Genomic DNA, 12,513 nt, shown 5'->3' on the forward strand with positions numbered 1-12,513 from the left:
ATATCACTGTGATAAATTTTAGGTGAACCTGCGGAAGGATCATTACCGATGGTCAGATTCGTCTGGCAAAAAACATTGGTTAAACTCGAGGAGAAGGGTTCGCCTTCCTTCCCTGTACTGCGCGCCACAGAGCGGCGAGGTAGCACAGAAAAACTTTGAATGCTTATTTTTGAAATCCCCTCTGTAATAATTGCTTAAGTAAGCGCCATTCTATTTATGATTGTAAGTCTAAGAGAGTTTGTATAGTTTGTAAAAAAATCTAATCACTATTCACTGCTTCATAAGTATTCCCCCTCGACAATTAATAAAAGTACCTCGATGTATTCAATTCGAGGTTATGGAAACATTCCGTTTTCTGACGCTACAAATAACTTAAAGATAGTTCCCGCTCGCATATTTCACAAGTGCACATCAGCGTAGCCACTGAGGGAAGGGTTTCGAATATGAACCAATGAGCTGCTATTGCTCTTGTGACGCTAAATTTTCGTGCATGTGAGCATATGTTGTTTGCGTTTTAATTTGCATTTGTTTCGCAGTTATAAATATATGGCGTAATAGTAGAAATCTTGTAGTGCTTTCGTTTTCTGATTTTAATTAATCGCTGATATTTCACTTTCGTGATTTTTATCACGCATTAATGTTTGAATTGATGTTCACGGCATATTATGTGGATTAAGAGAATTCAAGTGTATATTTTTTTAATTGAGCTGAGAATGACTGAAAGGGTTACAATGAATCTTCTTATTTCAGTGCTTGCATTCTTTTGACTTTTAAAGTGTAAGAATCAGAATACATTGATCTATTGCTAACATTAAAAATTATATGTGAATATTAAAAATTATACGTAAATAAATTGAATATATTCGTTGTGAAAAAGATAAATGTTTGATGAGTATTTCTTGTGTAGGTAGTGTATTTAAGAGTGAGCAGTTATTAAATGTGAAATTTAAAACACTAAATGTATACGAATGTAAATTAGTAAAAGTTCGAATTGAATAAAACTCTGCATTGGTTATTATTATAACACATCTTTTTCATATAGACTGCAATAAAAAGTGCTGACTTCTACTTACATATATAATTGATGTAAATATTTTTCTCATACGCATAGTTTTATGTAAAGATTGCATTTGGGCTCAGATGTTTATCACATATTTCTTTCTTCATCTTATTTACCACTTATTAAGTAATATTTCACATCGATATTTTTACGAAGTATCCAACATGTGTTTGTATTTATTTCAACCAGGTAGTGAAATCTTCATAATTGCCTATATTTGATCTAACTTCGCAAAGAAAAGTTTATTTTGTACAGAAAATTGCGTTGCAGAATATTTTCAACCATCTTGCTTAAATCTTAAAGCACGCGAAAGATCATGTGACATGACAGAAATATTACCGGATCCTCATTGGTCCATCCTAGAAGCCACTCCCTCGGTGGCTACACAGATGTGCACTTGTGAAATATGCTTCCCGCTCATAATGATGAGTCATCACGCATGGTGTCGCCAATCAATCAAAATAAAAATTTAAAAAAAAAAAAAAAAAAAAAGCAGTCTTCTATGCACTGCGATGTTATTTATTGAGAATTCATTTGGCGAAAAAATGAAAGTAAAAACAATTTTAGATAGAGGAAGTTCTGATTCTATAGGCACACAAGAAGTGGCTCATATTTTGCGATTAAAGAAAGAAAAAATTAATTCTTCCATTTCAGGAATTAATGGAGGAGAATATTTTATTAAAAATAAAGTAATAGCAAAAATTTCTAACGATGAAGGTAACTTTTCAAAAACATTATCATTTCTTGTGCTACCTAAAATCACAGAACACCTGTGAAGAAAATCGACATTTCTAATATTTGTGTACCTCGCGAATTAAAAAAATAAGCTGACCCTACATTTTACATTCCAAGTAAAATCAATTTACTTATAGGTTGTGAGGTATTTTTTGAATTACTCAAGCCCGAAAACTTCAAATCACACGACAACAAGTTAATGTTTCAGAACGGTGTCTTTGGGTATTTGATCACGGGGACTGTAAAAAATACAGTTTCTTATAGTCTTACTCGTATTTCTGAAGAGAATTTTTTTAGAACATTCTATCAAAATTTCTTTGAAGTTGATCCCTTTCCAGGAGATGATACAAATGACGATTCTCAAATATTTGAAAGAGAATATTGTGAGCAACATTTTATGGCCACTCACAAGCGCGATGACAGTGGAAGATTTATTGTTAGATAACCCATTAAGGAAGGCAAACGTTCTAGTTTAGGAGAATCTAAATCAATGGCGGAAAGACGTCTAAATTTGCTCTGGAACAATTTGGATAAAAATCAAACTATGTCCGCTTTATATTCGGCATTCATGAATGAATATCTTGCGTTAAATCATATGGAAAAGGTTACTTTAGACTGCGAGAACTGCAGTGAAAATTATTACATTCCACATCACGCAATGTTCGGCCAGAAAGCATTTCTACCCTTCTTCGCGTAGTGTTTGATGCGTCAGCTAAGTGCGCAATGGAGTAAGTCTCAATTCCTTATTACTCAATGGTGGAACTGTGCAGAAAGATCTGTTCTCAATAGTAACTCGTTTTCGAACACATACATATGTATTTAGCACAGACATTACTAAAATGTAGAGGCAAATTCTTGTAGAAGAAACTGATAGAGAACTCCAGAGAATTTTGTGGAAATCAAGTTCGTGCTCAATTGTTGAAACTTACAGACTGAGAACAATTACATATGGTACAACATGTGCCCCATATTTGGCCACTAGAACTTTAAAGGCTTTAGCTGAGGAGGAGCAAGGTTGTTTTTCCCGTGCTTCCGCAGTTTTACTTACCGACGTCTACTTGGATGATATTTTATCAGGTTCAGAAAATTTAGAAGACACAATTTCTTTGCAATTTGAATTAATAAATCTATTAGACAAGGGTGGCATGCAGTTACATAAATGGGTTTCAAACCATCCAGATTTGTTAAACGACAACAAGGCTACTAAATATAACTTTTCTTCAGATTCCCATCTTGTGAAAACTTTCGGCATGCTTTGGGCATGTAATTCCGATAATTTAACCTTTAAGGTTAATATAGAATCAAAGGCAAGTTTCACAAAAAGAGATTTTCTATCTACCATAGCAAGCCTGTTTGATCCTCTCGGACTAATTGGTCCAGTGATTACAAGGGCAAAGATATTTCTACAGAATCTGTGGAGACAAAAATTAAAATGGTTTGATCCAATACCTCCCAATGATATGAAGGAATGGTTAAATTTCTTAACCCATCTTCCCGATTTAAATCAAGTAAACGTTCCTAGGCATGTGATCATTACATATCCCATAATGATTGAATTACGTGGATTCAGCAATGCGTCGGAACGTGCCTATAATGCAGCAATTTACATAAGCTCAAAAATTAGCCAAGGACAGTGGTAATCAACATTGTTATGTTCCAAATCTAGAGTATCTCCGATAAAAACCTTAACAATACCCAGGCTAGAATTATGTGCGGCGTTGCTACTTGCTCGACTAACTTCAAAGGTCATCTCTATTATTCAAGTTGAGTTTCATCATGTGTACCTGTGGTCGGACTCTATGATAACGTTGGCACGGATAAAAACTCCGCATGAAAGACTTAAACCCTTTGTGTCCAACAGAGTTAAACTAATCAACGAACTATGTCCTGATTATGATTGGAGACATGTTTCTTCTGAAAGCAATCCTGTTGACTTCATGTCTAGAGGAACCAGTATGACCAATCTTCTGCAGAACTCTATGTGGTGGACTGGCCCTTTATTTTTAAACTCGAACATTTCATCTCCTAAGGAACTTATTAACATGACTGATAATGATTATTCTAATGAACTAAAGACTAATTATAATCCTGTTTTAGTTTCTAACCCTACTAATAACTTCATTGATGATTGTTTAAATATTAGTAACAGTTTTACTAAACTTGTACAATTTTTAGTTATATTTGCAGATTTATAAATAATATCAAATGTCCTAAGGTTCGGCAAGTAGGTAAGTTAACAACAGAAGAAGTGATAAGTGCATCTAATCATTTAGTTAAATTAGTTCAACATGCAACTTTCAGCCATGAAATTAAGTGTTTAAAACATAACAATGACTTGAAGCTGATTCAGGTAAGAAATTTATATCCTTTTTTAGATCAAAATGAACTTCTTAAAGTTGGAGTTCGATTACAAAATTCTCAATTGAGTAGGGATTCAAAACACCCAATGCTATTACCAGCTAGGCATAGGTTCACTGAAATCATTATGGAATATTTTCATAAGAAAAACTTGCATGTGGGTCCACAGTCACTTTTGCATTTTGTCAGACAAGAGTTTTGGCCCATCGGAGGCAGAAATCTGTCTAGAAAGATTGTAAATGCTTGTGTAATTTGTTTCAAAAGCAAACCAATCAATTCAAATCAGTTAATGGGAAATTTACCAATGGAGCGAGTCAATCCAAGCCCAACCTTTTTTAACTGTGGGATTGAAATTTGCGGTCCTTTTCTTATAAGTGTCAACGTAAAGGAACCTCTCAAAAGATATATGTAGCAATATTCATATGTTTTGCCACCAAGGCAATTCATTTAGAGCTTATCACTGATTTAACATCAAAGGCTCTTATAGCGACATTAAAATGTTTCTTCTCAAGAAGAGGAAAATGTTCATGTATAATACTCAAATTTCTTTGTTACCCATAAATGAGTTATAATTATCAAATTATATATCAGATTTATAATTATCTTGTTATGATAATTATAAATCTGATATATATCTTAAGAGACTTTTTCAATTTATGTTTATATTTTTCTAATTGTTATTTTTGTAATATTACACTTTGTATTAACTTCATATATTTTTTATTTAATATGTTCATATGTCACTATATGTATTTTGAAATTTTGAAGATTTCAACGCGGAAGGCTGTTATGTAATGTATATAGTAGCGCCACCACTAATAACTAGGTGCATCCTCTAGCGGGGTGGATGGATCAATAGCATCTCTGTATCTGCTCGAGCTGCAACTAGCGGAGTGTAAAACTTTGTTCAATGCAAACTGTGCATTGATAATAAATTCTTATTTTTAACTACAGTCCACTATTTCATAATCAAACCTCCGTAACAGGGTTGGCTGCATGGGCGTTTTCGTGGTTTCCCCCATGTGTAACGTGGATACGAGCCAGTTTCCCTTAAAAAGACCTCCACGGGGCATTCCTCCTTTCCGTGTAGTGCCTAAGGGCGGAGCATGTAATAAGTTTTAAAAAAAAAAATGAGTGCCCTAATTTTCATTTCTCAAAGAATTTCTGTAACACATTTTGTGGTGAACCACTTAGCTGTGATTGTATTCTGTTACTCTACCTTGATGCTTTCAAAAAGTGGAGTAGTAAGAAGAAAACGGTATACATTGCCTTTTTCACTGCTTGCTGTCTTTTTACCGTTGTTGATTTGGGGTTATCTTCAAAGACCCATATTTTACTTTTTCTAATGTTTGGAATGTCAAAAAACAGTATGTACACTACGCAAGAAGAAAAAAAAAAAAAAAAAAAAAAAAAAAAAAAAAAAAACAAAGAGGGGGAGGACAGTTCTATTCTTACGTTCTACTAGGCCGATTGACAAAGTTCAACTTGCGTTTTTCATGTCTCGAAAGCGCGACTTATGATATGTATTAGATTTATATATAGCATTGTTCTAATATAGGTATTTTGACACAAAATCCGACTTTTTCTGAAATAACATGCCAATTTTTTTTTTCATATTTCGATTCTACGAGTCAAATTACGCCAAACTATCAAGTTTTGTAAAAATCGCACGATTAGTTTTTAAAAAACTACCTCTCAAAAGTTTAGCTCCTCAATGTTAATCGAGTTTGGTATATATTTATTAATCTCTCTTTTTTTATTAAACGTATTGGATTTTTCCTTTGCCATTTCGAAATTTTAGTTCATTCCAAATAAAATTCACCCATTTTTTATGATTTATTTTTAAAATTTGTATACTTTAATAATTTTTATATATTTTTCAAAAAACATTTTGAATTATAATCTATAAAATTTTTACCATCATCTTAAAGTAGACGTATTTCTAAGCATACCTGCAAAAAATTACAGTTTTATATTCAAAATTTCCGGAAGATATACGTGAATTTATATATTGGCGCGTTTTGAAATTTGGCATATTTGTTGAAAGCGATAAAACATCAAGTGTGGTTTACACACTTTGCTAAAATTATTTGAAAGTAAGTACGATGGGACTTTTTCCTACTCATGCACAATGTACAAAGGTAGGAACGAGGTGCCTTTTTTTCCGCTCCTTAACCCACCGGGCGGCTCGCATTCGAATCTATTTACGTTTTGAAAACTGCAGCAAAAATTAACCATGTTTACAATTTTCTTTTCATTTAGAGTGAACCAAAATTGTCCTGAAAACGGCCATTGTTAGGTTTTCTTCCCCCCTCCTTGTAGGGCGATCAACAAGTCGTTTCACTTAAGTGATGGTTTCCTACTGTCCTTTGATTACCGCCTAGAGGTGATTAAGCAGATGGGTGGTTTTGCCCTTATGGAGGAAAGAACACGTTTTATGTCCATGCTTTGGTTAGACGAAAAAGATATTTTTTCTGGAAATCCAAAACAGAGTATTGCCTTGTTACTAATTTTGTGCATATTTCTGATCTTAATTGCTTATCAGAGCAGTGCCAAGATATTTTTTCACCTGAGGCAGAAAGGTAAATGCGTGTCCATATAAACATAAAAATAACTACATTTGTATTAAGCAAAAGTAATTGTATTACATCAAAATATCATAATTCTTATAGCATAACTATACCATAATTCTTAAAGTATTTTTAATCGTAGTTTTATAAATTCAGAAAAATAATGTAGCCAATTATTTATAATTTTCAAATGAAAACGTTAAAAAATTCGTTTTTGATAAATAAGAAATAACACTGAAATGCATATTGCATTAATTTCCAGGTTTTCTTGCAATTTTTTTTTTTTTTTTTTTGGGCTTGTTTTATTGATTTAAGTTTGACGAAGCCTATTTCCCCTAATAATTACTGACAAATCAAAAAACATAATTAAAGTAATTTTCGAATTTGTATAGCCAATTTGGCGCCTTTTCTAGTGATTCACATGAGGCAAGGGCCTCACTTGCGTGACCCTTTTCCCGGCTTTGTTGCTTATTGAGTATAAATGTTATTGATTTTTATTGCGTTTCGGTATTTTAATGTACGTTTATAGAATGTTAATTTGTTTTTATATGCATATTTCAGTAATGTAATCTTACGACTAGTGAGACAGTGTAGTTTAACTAATTTTCTGCTTTTGATTCATGCTATCGAGCTTTAACGCTAAGAAAAAATTTATAAGAGGCTTAAAATACCTAATTCCTACTGAAAGCTACATGTAATTGATAATTAAATTACTATTAAAATAACAAACACATGCTCCGTGTCAGTCATTTCGACATAATGTTTGTAATTCATTTTACCAAAAATTTATTTCGTTTATCTTGTTTCATATTTATAAAAGGGGAGTTTACCTTTATCGCATTTGTTGGTTGATAGAAGTTATGAAATATTGAATATTTTGAAACAAATTTCAGTCATAATAACCTTATTAAAAATTTTCTACATATAGACAAGATGTCACAGATACCTCTCAGTTTCCGAACTAAATTACATGATACTGAAATTCGGTGCATTTTCATATGATTATTTTTGACAGAAAGAGTTACCTTATGTAAATCACAAAAGAACATTGTTTTAATTCTTAATTAAATATAGCACTTGTATTAAATTGCTAAAATTCATTGTTAGGAATATCTCGCACTAAGAAATTAGATACTTTTACCTTTCGAAGTGGGGGCCCACCAGCGGCCGAGCGGTAAAGACGCTGAACACTGGTAGTTCGGTCCGAGGTCCGAATCCCGCGAACGGGCTGGCTGCATGGGCGTTTTCGTGGTTTTTCCCCATGTGTAACATGTATACGAGCCAGTTTCCCTTAGAAAGTCCTCCACGAAAGGCATCCCTTCCCTTAGGCAGATAGCCCTAGTGTGCTTTGCCATAATTAAATACACCACACCACCACCTTTCAAAGTGGAATTTTTGTGGTTCTCCCTGTGCATAATGTGGGCGCGAGTAAGTTTTTCTTAGAATGTCCTCCACGGAGGCATTCCTCCCTTTAGGCAGATAGCTCTCGCGTGCTTTGAAGGAAAAATAAAGCAAACCCAAAAGCTTCAAAATTAGTGTTTAACATTTTTTGGGGTTTACGCAAATTATTTAGAGATCTCAATTCACATTATCAATTGTTATTATTTAAAAAAATAAAAGCAAGCTGAGGATTTCCATTTAAATTGTTTGTTTTAAAATAAAAAATAAGAACAGTAAGTTTTGAATAAATCTTGTCAATAAGCAGGAATAGGAACATGCCAATGTAAAATTTAATATTAGGCCAAAAAGAAACGCTTTGACATAGATTTTGGATAAAACTTAATCAAATTCGCAGGTAGTCAGAGACAGGCATTTCTTCAGTAGAGAGAAAAAAAATGTTTCTGAAGTATTTGTGTTTTATTACATAAATGTTTTAATGCTTCCATAGCACTGCTAATCAATAAAATTTATTTGATGAAAAGTAGGAAGTTTTCTTTCAAAATTCCGATTTTTCAACCGTTTTCAGTGCCATGTGTGGCATCGAAAAACACGTCTGGCCAGGAGGCAAAATGTCTAGCATCGACCTGCTTCCCGATTATTCCAGATTAACTTGCGAAAGCTCAGTGAAGCAAGAGCTATACATAATGCAGCTATTTACAATTTCTGCTATAATAAACTGAAATTTAATACAATAATTTAACACTATATATCAGTTTACGAAAACATGATGATACTTTTGAGAAATTTTCTTTAATTCCCCAGTACACTAAAAAAATTTAAAAAAAAATAAAAATAAAAATAAAAAATACGATAGATTATATAATGATATGACTAACAAAATGATGCCGATGACGCATTTAATTTTTACCTTTTTATTAATCTAAATAAATATGTCATTGAGTTTCCCATAACTTATAGTTTTTCAAATTAAAAATGTTCAATAATATAATATGTGACTATGGTATTATTAGTATGGTACTATTCAATTGAGGCAAAGCACACGAGGGTTATCTGCCTAAAGGGAGGGATGCCTTTGTGGAGGACTTTCTAAGGGAAACTGGCTCGTATACACGTTACACATGGGGAAAACCACGAAAACGACCATGCAGCCAGCCCGTTCGCGGGATTCGAACCTCGGACCGAACTAGCAGTGTTCAGCCTCTTTACCGCTCGGCCACTGGTGGGTAATATGTGTTTATGAAAGCTATGTAAAAGAAGAAAAATTCTTGCACATTCGTCAGGCAGCATACGATGGGTACCTGCTTGAGGAAAAGGATGCGTTTGTAGATGACTTTTTCAGGGAAAGTGGTTTGGTATATTCCACCTAATATTCACCAAAATACCAAGCAACGAACGCATTCGCCGGAATTCAAATTTAGGCAAAACTACCAGTGTTCAGTTGCAAAAGAGAGTTGCATCCATGAACAGGCAACATGTCTGAAATTAGTATTTATTGCATCCAACAGTGATATGATTTTCTGATATAATTTAATGGAATATCACTGCAAAAGAATGGGAATCTTTTTTTGTCTTTTTGTAAGGAGATTTCTTTCCTCTTTGGTTTCAACATTTGGTTGAAATGCAAATTAAATAAATATTTGCAAATGCAGAATATTGGATAGCTATTGATGATTTTGAGATTCAGTTTCTGAAATCCATTTCATGTGTCATTTCCTTAAAAAGGTGATACTGAAACCAACTTTCGAGGAGTAAAATGATTACTAGAAAAGAGTTTCCGATTTCTTTCATTCTTTTATTCCCATTATAAATTTATCCCGTAGTTCTTAGAACATTTTTCTATCCGTAAGCGATGATTTGCTTTCCGAGAAAATTTTCTGAAAGGAATAAATTACTTAGCCTTCAAACCATGGGAAAATCTTGCCATCGCCGGTACTTAATTCCCTTCATTTACGGAGATAACTTGCTTTGTTATAAGTATGGTACTTGTTTTCTGATTTTTACTGAATTTGCATGCTCAAAGCTATCTAAATAAAGAAACGCTATTGTTAATATCAGGGTATGAGTACATATATGAAAGGGTTATATATTTTTCAGAATTTCCCTATGAGCTGTTTACTCTTAGGGCAGAAAGAGGAAAAAGCTTGCATACATCGCCATTCCCGGAAACTAGATAGTACCGAAAACATTACTAGACAGTCCGGTTTACCAAACAATAGAGTTTATCTGATTCCTAGTTGTAAACGCTGACAGTTATAAATTGTTATGTTCATGGCGACCTTCAGAAGGCATCAAATTACTTCAAAAGTTCCGCTCCCTTTTCAAAACTCTCTTCTATTTGAGATGAATAAAATCATTTTGTAAGTTTCTAAGTTTCTAAGTTTATTGGATAAAATAGGGCATGGAGTAAGACAGCATTTGTATACATAATAAATTTTGTTGACAACATTATTTCGCGGGGGGGGGATACAGTTTAACAATAGCTGAGGCGCTTTAAATGTGAGGTTAGTAATGAAAACTCTTAGTTCTTTTTTTGAAATCCTTATGTTGAAGTTAACACTTTTGTATTCTGCACATTTTGTACTCTAGCTTTCTTCAATCAGTTATAGTTTTAAAATTATCAAACTTAAGTTTATTTTTCAACTTATATAATGGAGAGTGGCTCTGATAGTGAAGATGCACTACTTTCTTCAGATATTGAATCTTGCGAATCATCAGAATCTGATAGCGATTCAGAGTCAAGTTGTGGCATCACAGATGTTAGAGACTGGTGTCAAATAAATATGCAAGATATTCCACCAGCTCCTCCAAGATTTCCTTTCCATGGAGATCCGGGAATCAAAGTATCGTTAACGAATGAAAATCCTTTGGAATATTTTGAACTTTTTGCAGACGAAGAGTTTATTGCATGTATAGTGAATGAAACAAATCGTTATGCTGGGCAGTATTTAGATCGAATTGGACTAACACCATCGTCTAGATGTCAAAAGTGGACCGACACAAATGAAAGCGAAATCAAAGTGTTTTTGGCCTTATTACTGCTACAAGGCATCTTACGAAAGCCTAAACAAAAGTGGTTTTGGACCACAAGGCCAATAATCAGCACCCCTTTCATCTCCAAAATTATGTCAGAGAAAAGGTATGCACTTATTATGAAATTTCTTCATTTTTCTGACAATTCATCGGATATAATGTCAGAACAGAATTTAGTTCCTCAAAAACTGAAGAAAATATTTAATATTTTCAGCATGTTAAATAAAAAATTTCAAATGTTTTATGTTCCCGAAAGAGATATCAGTATTGACGAATCACTGTTGCCCTACAAAGGACGACTCAGCTGGAAGCAGTACATACCCTCCAAAAGGGCAAGATTTGGCATAAAAATGTTTCACCTTTGTGAATCAGCAAGTGGTTATATTTGGCGTAGTATCATATATACTGGAAAAGAGACCAGTTTCGATAGTAAATACAATGAATCGCCACGAAGACTGTATTGTCACTGTTAGATCCTCTTTTAGACAGAGGATACTGTTTAACAGTGGACAATTTTTACAATTCTCCTGAACTAGCTGACATTTTAATACGGCACAAAACAGATATATACGGAACTCTTCGACCATCACGAAAAAATGTATCAGCGGTTTTAAAAGCAACGAAAGTTAAGAAAGGAGACATTATAGCTTTCCAGAGAGGGAAGATGATGGCACTGAAGTGGACCGATAAAAAAACAGTGTGTATGCTATCAACAGTGCATAACCCTGCAGTGATTGAAGTTAATAAACAAAACAAAATCGTGAAAAAGCCTTTAGCTGTCATTGAATATAATGATACAATGGCTGGTGTTGATAAAGCAGACCAGTCACTTTCATATTATCCTTCTGCAAGGAAACAGCAAAAACGTCATTACAAAAAAATGTTTCTTCACTTATTAAATCAACTTGTATGGAACGCATTCGTACTTTACAGTAAAAGGACAGGTACAATGTCTCATTTAGAGTTCCGCCTGCAGGTGATAGAAAATTTAATTCAGATCAATGCAATGGAAAGTAATTACTGTCCTGCACCCTCAGTCAAAAAAAATATTTTGCGATTGAAAGGCCGACATTTTCCTAGTAGTTTGAAACAGAGAGGAAAAAAAAAAGACCCCTGTAAGGAAATGTGTAGTTTGCACCTTAAAAGTGGATAAAAATGGTAAAAGAAAACGAAGAGAAAGTCGTTATCAGTGCGAGGACTGTAATGTAGGATTGTGTATCGAGCCTTGTTTTAAGGAATATCATACGAAGCAGTATTTGTGAACGTTTCTTCCTAGAAAATAATTGTGGGCGAGTTTCCTTGCATTTTAGATATAATCTAAATGATATTCTTTTTCCTAACTGAATTATTACACACAAA

This window comes from Stegodyphus dumicola, chromosome 11 (assembly GCF_044657685.1).
Source record: "Stegodyphus dumicola isolate Sdum_Otavi_A_Nest chromosome 11, ASM4465768v1".
NCBI classification, from domain to species: domain Eukaryota; kingdom Metazoa; phylum Arthropoda; class Arachnida; order Araneae; family Eresidae; genus Stegodyphus; species Stegodyphus dumicola.